General features: G+C 44.0%; 1 non-coding gene across 1 annotated transcript; it reads right to left on the reverse strand.

Annotated features, from left to right (window-relative positions):
- Nucleotides 1–805: 805 nt before the first annotated feature.
- LOC147946880 (small nucleolar RNA R71) lies at nucleotides 806–912 on the reverse strand. The gene has a single exon (XR_015595602.1). It is a non-coding gene; the product is annotated as a small nucleolar RNA R71 (small nucleolar RNA).
- Between the last annotated feature and the right edge of the window lie 6,658 nt (nucleotides 913–7,570).

Genomic DNA, 7,570 nt, shown 5'->3' on the forward strand with positions numbered 1-7,570 from the left:
TGATAACCATTTTTACTACAACTGCATAGGGAATTGATACCCTGGGTGAAAATATTACTATCAATTTGGCGTCGTTGCCATTTGCTTGATTTTATTTTGCTACGTTTTAGATTTCAGCACTTGCTAGATCAAGTTCTTTTGTTTATATTGGTTTGGAGTCTGACTTGTTTGCTTTCGTTCTTGGTTGTTTTCAATCTCAGGTACAACCCGAGCACCCACCCGACCCGTTACTCGATCACCTGGATCGAGTAGACCCTCGAGTACACACTCGATCACGTTCCTGTGCATGCAATCACGATCCAAAGGTAGCCAGCACCTGAGTCATTTCATTGATAACATCGACAGACCAAGGCTACTCAGACAACAACAAGTTCAAACGCAACCAACAATCATTGAGGAGACAATGAACAATCAAAACGGTCCACCAGCTCCTCAAGCAAGGACCAACATAGGAGCAGGAGACGCTCCATCTACTCACACTCAAAGGAATGGCATTGTGCCACCTGCTGTGCAGAACAACAATTTTGAGATCATGACTAGTCTCATCCAGATGATACAGAGTAATAAGTTTCATGGATTTCCAATGGAGGACCCATTGGATCATCTGGATGAATTTGATAGGCTCTGTAGCCTCACAAAGAAAAATGGAGTTAGTGAAGATGGATTCAAACTCAAGCTTTTCCCATTCTCTTTGGGAGACAAAGCACACATCTGGGAGAAATCACTGCCCAAAGAATCCATCACCACTTGGGAAGCGTGCAAGAAGGCATTCCTGGCCAAATTCTTTTCCAACTCCAGAACAGCAAGACTGCGAAATGACATTTCCAGCTTTGTTCAGAAGAAGTATGAAACGTTCAGTGAAGCTTGGGAACGTTTCAAGGGATACACTACCAGATGTCCTCATCATGGTTTCAGCAATGCTTCATTGCTGAGTACACTTTACAGAGGAGTGGTCCCCAAGATACAGATGTTGCTGGACACCGCAAGCAATGGTAACTTCCTCAACAAGGATGTTGATGAAGGTTGGGACCTAGTGGAGAACTTGGCTCAATCTGATGGCAATTATAATGAGGAATATGATCGCTTTGTGCGATCTACGGGAGAGGAAGATGCCAAGTACAAGAGGGACATGAAAGCCCTCAATGACAAGCTCGACAAGCTTTACAACCAGCAGCAGCATGTTCATGCATTATCTGAGGAAGAGCAGTTTTTACAACAAGATGGGGAGACTGTACAGATAGAGGATGTTCACTACATCAACAATCAGGGAGGTTACAACAATGGGTACCACAACTACAAGCCTAATCCAAATCTATCTTATCGGAACCCAAATGTTGCTAACCCTCATGACCAAACTTACCCATCTGCGGTTCAAGGAAACCAGGTACAACAGAAGCCTTTCGCCCAATACAATCAAGGCTATGCACCTAAGCAGCAGTACTCTGGCAACTACAACCAACCACCTGGATTTCAACAACCTCAAGGTACGCAAAATCAATCACAAGAAGCTGAGTTACATGGCCTACTTCAGCAAATGATTCAGAATCAGGCTTCAGCATCTATGGACATCGCAAAACGTTTTGCCAAAATGAGCAACAAGATCGACTCAGGATACAATGATTTGAACGCAAAGTACGAGTCGCTCAATACTAAGGTTCGATATCTAGAAGGCCACCACAACAACCAACCGGCTCCAAAGATCAACCAACTCCCAGGGAAAGCAGTTCAAAACCCTAAGGATTACGCCACTGCCCAAGCCATCTTCCTTGATGATGACTATGAGGATTACCTCACTGAGGACAGTGATGTTCAAGATGGGGAGGATAGGGATTACTCAATGATAAATTAGGCCAAGTACTACATATCCGAGTATGAACCCTAGCCGTCATCCGAGGAGACAGATCGAGTTGATGATCGAGCACTGGTTAGGGGATCACAAATCGAAGAACCACCCAAAGCAGAACCCGGTGACCTACCCGATGAGGGTGATTGGATGATTCATCGAGTAGATGTTGAAACGAGAGGTAAGCCTCAACCACCTGTAGCAGTAGAAAGAGAATTAGAGGAAAGGTTCAATGTTGCACTTGACATCCAACTGGAGGCGCTTACAGAGCGAATGGCCAAGCGTAGGACTCCACCTCCTAAGCTTTTGCCACCACACGAACTTCGAGAGGAATCCGCCAAGGAGGCAGCTCGGCTTGAGAATGAGGTTAAGGAAGCTGTCAAGGAAATTGGGTTTTAAATTCTCAGGAGTGGAGTGTGCTTAGATCCTGAGCTGCGAATTGACGAAAAATTGGAGGATCCTTGCTCATTTACTTTGCCATGCTCGATAGGACTCCGGATTTTCAAGAATTTTTTGTGCGACCTTGGAGCTTCGGTTAGCATTATGCCGCTGTCAGTAGCCAATAAGATGGGATTCACCAGTTTTAAACCAAGTAATTTGTATTTGGTTATGGCTGACAGAACGATCACACATCCGATTGGGATCCTACAAAAACTGCCTCTCAAGATTGGAAGAGTGGAAGTCCCTACTGATTTCATGATCCTCGACATGGATAAAGAACCAGACGATCCACTTATCCTAGGGAGACCATTCTTGGCAACAGTTGGTGCTGTGATTGAGGTAAAGCAAGGGAAGATCAGAATAGAGCATGGTGAGCACTTCAAGATGGAATTTGATGTGAAGAAGGGGATTAAGAGGCTAACCATTGATGGTCAAGCTTTTTCCACTAATACCAAGCAGAGGAAGGTGCAACATCTTGAGGAGGTCAACACCACATTTGCCTTGGAACCTGGACAAAACCTGGAGAATCAGTTGAACCAGCCTGCTACAGTGGAGAGGATTCCAAAACCTCTCCCTGAAAGAACCCATGCTTAAGGAGCATGAAGAGTCAAGCTTAGTGACTTTAAACAAGCTCACTTGGGAGGAAGTCCCAAAGGTATCTTTTAATTCTAGTTTATTTGTTTTATTTATTTTTCTCTTTTTGCAAAATTAAAAAAAAAAAATGGAAAAGTTAGAAAGAGAAATTGAGGAACCCGAGGGTCAACCCGACACCGTACTCGACGCGCCTGATCGTGTCCCTGCTCGGGTGGCGAGTGGAGTCCGAATTCCACAAGCCAAGCCCACTCTCGGTGAATCCCACCAACCAAACCCTAGCCTATTTAAGGGTTTCGACACCCTCTCCCCAACCATCACCGATAAGTTTCTCTCAACCTTAGAGTTTTTACATTCCAAAGTTTCTATTCTCTCTCAAACTCGAGTTTCATTCGATTTACTTTGAGACTAACCCTATTGACCTCGAGACTTAGCTTTTTCTTCTCAAGGGTTCAAACATGGAGTCACACAGTAAAACCTACCAAAGGAAGGGAAGAAGATCAACCTCCACCGCTGCTACAACAGGAGGTGATGCCGTCGAACCTCAAGAGTACTAAGGGAGAGGAAATGTTTCGTATTCCCAAGCCAACGGTTGCTTCACCAACCCGATGCTCAACCCGATCTGCCACCCAATCAGGTGCTCGAGCAACTGATCATGTAGACCGTCGAGTTCGCTCACCGAGCCCAATGGCGAGTGCTGTTTGTCGATCTCCATGACGTAGGGACCTGTCTACGTCCGAACAAACCCTTACCGACCCCATGGAGGTCGATTCTGATGCTGGAGGAGAAGAGCAAGGGGAGATCCAAACCTCTCAATCAAGGAGCAGAGCTGCAATTGCACGAGGGAAAAGACCGGCTTTAGAGAAGGCTGAGAAGGTAGCTGAGAGAGCAGCTGAGGAAGAGGATCAACAAGGAGAGGAGGAGAACCGAGAGAGAGGAGAGGAGCAGAGAGAAAGAACACGCCAAGCCTCGCGGTGGCTGAAACAGAAGGAAGTGGAGACTTCGGCAAAACTCTTCAAGGTTTTCCGGAAGATGAGCTTCGTTGGTATCTGATACCCTCACCGTGAGACAATGAAGCAGTTGGGCATCGCTAGAGATGTCGAGTTCCTGTTCGACATGTGCCACCTAGGCCAAATGATGAGAGCTCACCTTGAAGCTTATGTGGAGGAGACGGTCCACTTTCTCTCCACACTTCAGCTGCACAATTTTGAGGATCCCCCGACCCTGCTACCTGATGGGGGGATCGGGTTCGTCACCTTTTCTGTGAGAAAATAAGAGTACCGGCTCACTTTCAAGGAGATGGAGAAGCTATATGGTTTCAACGCTGGTGATGGAGAAGGAATGGAGGTTAGCAAGGAGGAAATGAGGTCCCTATGGCTGACAATAGGAGACAAGCTACCCTACAAGTCCACAAGCTCCAAATCCGCTCAAATAAGGAGCCCTGTCTTGAGGTATTTTCACAAGTCCCTCGCATGCACTCTTTTTGCTAGAAAGGAGACTGGGAATGTGAATGACCACGAGCTCCAGCTGCTGGATGTTGCATTGTGTGGAGTTTTGGACAATGCTAGGGATGGTACATTGCTAGTTGGAGATGTTGCGGATACTAGCATGGTGTTTGTGCTGCTCGATCAGTTCCTCTACCTCAAGTCATGGGCCGTTAAGAGAAGAGAAGGAGGCGGAGAGATCTCCATTGGAGGATTGGTCACACCGATCTTGGTGGCATGGGATGTGCCCTTGAAGGGAGTGGTACACAATCCGAGATGGCTGGACATCGACTACCTCGTGTTGGCGAGATTTTTGGCCTATGAGAGGCCTAACGACATGACGCTCTTCAAGTTCGTCCACCCAACCGCCGGAGCCGCCCAAATGATCCTACCAATGTATTATGCACCAAGATTCGGCTAGGAGACAACATCGACTTTGCACCACCTTTGGAGGAGTTGTACAACCTGAAGGAGGAGTCTGAAGCTGAGAAGAGAGAAGAAACCGGTCAAAGACAGGGAGATAGCTCGGAAGATTTCGATTTTGAGGAGTATGTGTGCTCTCAAAAGCAACCAGTTGGGGTGAGGAAATCCCACAAGAGAATCAGATGGCTGAAGAGGATGAACAAGTATTTGGTGAGAAAGGTGAAGGATCTCACCAGTTCGGTGAAGACTATGGGAGGTCAGATCAAGGAGCTGCAAGACAAGGCAATTTGTGCCTCAGCTCCTAACTCGGCATACGCGCCAACTTGGATGGGGAGAAGCGGACCGCTAGGAGGAACTCAAGGACTGCCACCTCCAGAACCTTACAGAGCATCATCATACGAGCCCCAAGCCGAGGAGAACATCACCCGACCTGCAGCATCTCGGAGAAGCCATTCAGACGCCTATCCGACGCCTAACCCAAGGGGGTACACGATGAACTACCCGATGCACCCATCGAGCTCACAATCGGGTGATTACTCTGGAATCTTCCCTCCGCCTTACCAAATGCCATACACAATGCCGTATACGATGCACCCTGCGAGTGGCTACACAGGTGATCATTCTGGACCTCTTCCGCCATTTCCGTCGTACTACCTGATGCCCTACCCGATGAGCTACGCGATCCCACCTTCGATTAACCCCTCGGATGCTGGTCCGAGTAAGTCGTCCGTGCATATCATTGAGCTCTCTGACGAGCAAACACCGGCACCTGCTGAAGCCGAAGATGACCCTGGCTACATGTTGGCGAGTATGGAGGCTGCTACAACCTCCTTCTTCACTAACCCATGAGGTACCACTTTCATCCGATCTTTGTAAATAACTTTGCATTTAGTTTACTTCATTTTGTGTGATTCTTGGATTCTTTTTCCAACTTTTATTTACACAGAGACTGTGTAATTTAAGTTTGGGGAGGGTCCTAGAATATTTTTAACATTGTGTTTTATTTTCTTAATTTTCTTATTTCTAATCTTTGCATGCTATTTTTATTCAGTTGAGTCTGCATCTATGTGCATTAAAGTAAAATAAAAAATTGAAAATTTTAAAAAAAAAATAATAATAAAAAAATGTTCATGTAATTGCATTTACATCTTAGGATTGAGTCTAGTTTGTTTCATATAGGATTGTTGCATATGCATCTTAGGGGACAATGATTAAAACTACCTTGTTTAAAATCAATCCTTAGGATTGAAGCTATAGCCCTTAGTCACAGTTCATTGTTGCTAGATCAATCTTTGGGAAAAAAATGAAAAAATTTTGCTTAGAACCTTGTGTCTTTTGAATGCTTCCTCCACTTGTTTGAACATCTCTATATTATTGGATTTAATTTGAACTTTAATTGTCTTGCTTATGGAACCGGAATACTCGTTCATGGTAACTCTAAATTCGGGTTAGCACTCCATTTTACCAACTTTTTCGTTTAACCCGATTCATTTGTCCTACCCATGAACCCAAACCTTTCTTTCAAACCTTGTTGTGAATTGTTGAGTGAGGTCTTTTTCATTGTGCTATAGGTTGTGAAACCTTGAGAGTATTGAGAACGACAAAGAACTGCCTCTTGATTTAGCTAAGTTAGAATTTGAATTAGCTAATAGATTCGGTTTTGAAAGATAGGTGGTTAGAATGTTTATTTAGGGGTTGGGTTGAGGAATAAAAAAAAAAAAAGGAGAAAAGAAGTCCCTAAGGTTAGAATCAATCAGCTCTAAGTCTCTAAGTAAAAAACAAAAAGAGAAAAAGATCTTGTTATAGTCTCCTAGAAAGAAAGAAAAGAAATATATATACATATTAGGAGTTTAGCAAGGAAAGAAAAAAAAGAAAAAAAAAAGAGTTAGAAGTTCAAAGTTTAAACCTTAGGGAGTAAAAAAAAAAAGAGTTAAAATTAAGGATGTGGGTAGTGTGATTCTAGGGGTTTGATTAAAAAAAAAAAAAAGGAGAAAGAGAGTGAATGAGAAAAGGGTAGATTATCAAGAGTTAAGCTTTGTATGCCCAAATTGTTCTCAATCTTAGATAGTTTTCACAACTGTCTAGCATTCCTTCTTTTAAGAAAAAACCACCCAAAGAATTTGTTTGAAACCACTTTACCAAAACCCTTACCCTTGAAACCGATTGAGCTTGATTCATTTCCATTTGCAAGAATTCGCCAAACACTTAATTGAATATGAAAGAGATGTTCTTTACTTTTAGATGGAGGTTAAACTAGATCGATGCATGGTAATAAGCATAGAAAAATATTTGTAAGTATGTTGATTGATCTTAGCACCATTAAACTATCTTTAAGGACTATAGCTTGAATCCTTCGCTTAGCATATAAAGGTTATGAGTCCCAGTTTTCAAACCGCACCCCCCTACTTCCTTGCTAGAGGACTAGCAAGATTTAAGTTTGGGGGTCTGATAACTCTCTAATTTACATGTTTTTAGCATCCTTTTTTGTCCATATTTTGCATTGTTTATACCCTTACCTTAGCATTTTTAGGTCATTAACTGTAGGAATTCACTTTTAGGCCATTTAGGGTGTTGCATTCTTGCATTTGCATACTTTGGATGAAAACAAGTGCTTTAGAGCCTAAAATGGGGAGAAACAAGGACAAATCCGAGCATGTACCCGAAAGAGCCATCGAGCGGGAAGAACAGTCCGAACCCCAACACGATCGAGGAGGATCCAAGAGCAGGAAGAACAACCCGAGAGTCCAGCCGAAGAGCAACCTGAGCACATCCTCGTGCACCCTATCGA

This window comes from Camelina sativa, chromosome 3, assembly GCF_030686135.1.
Source record: "Camelina sativa cultivar CO46 ecotype springtype chromosome 3, ASM3068613v1".
In the NCBI taxonomy this organism is placed as follows: Eukaryota; Viridiplantae; Streptophyta; class Magnoliopsida; order Brassicales; family Brassicaceae; genus Camelina; species Camelina sativa.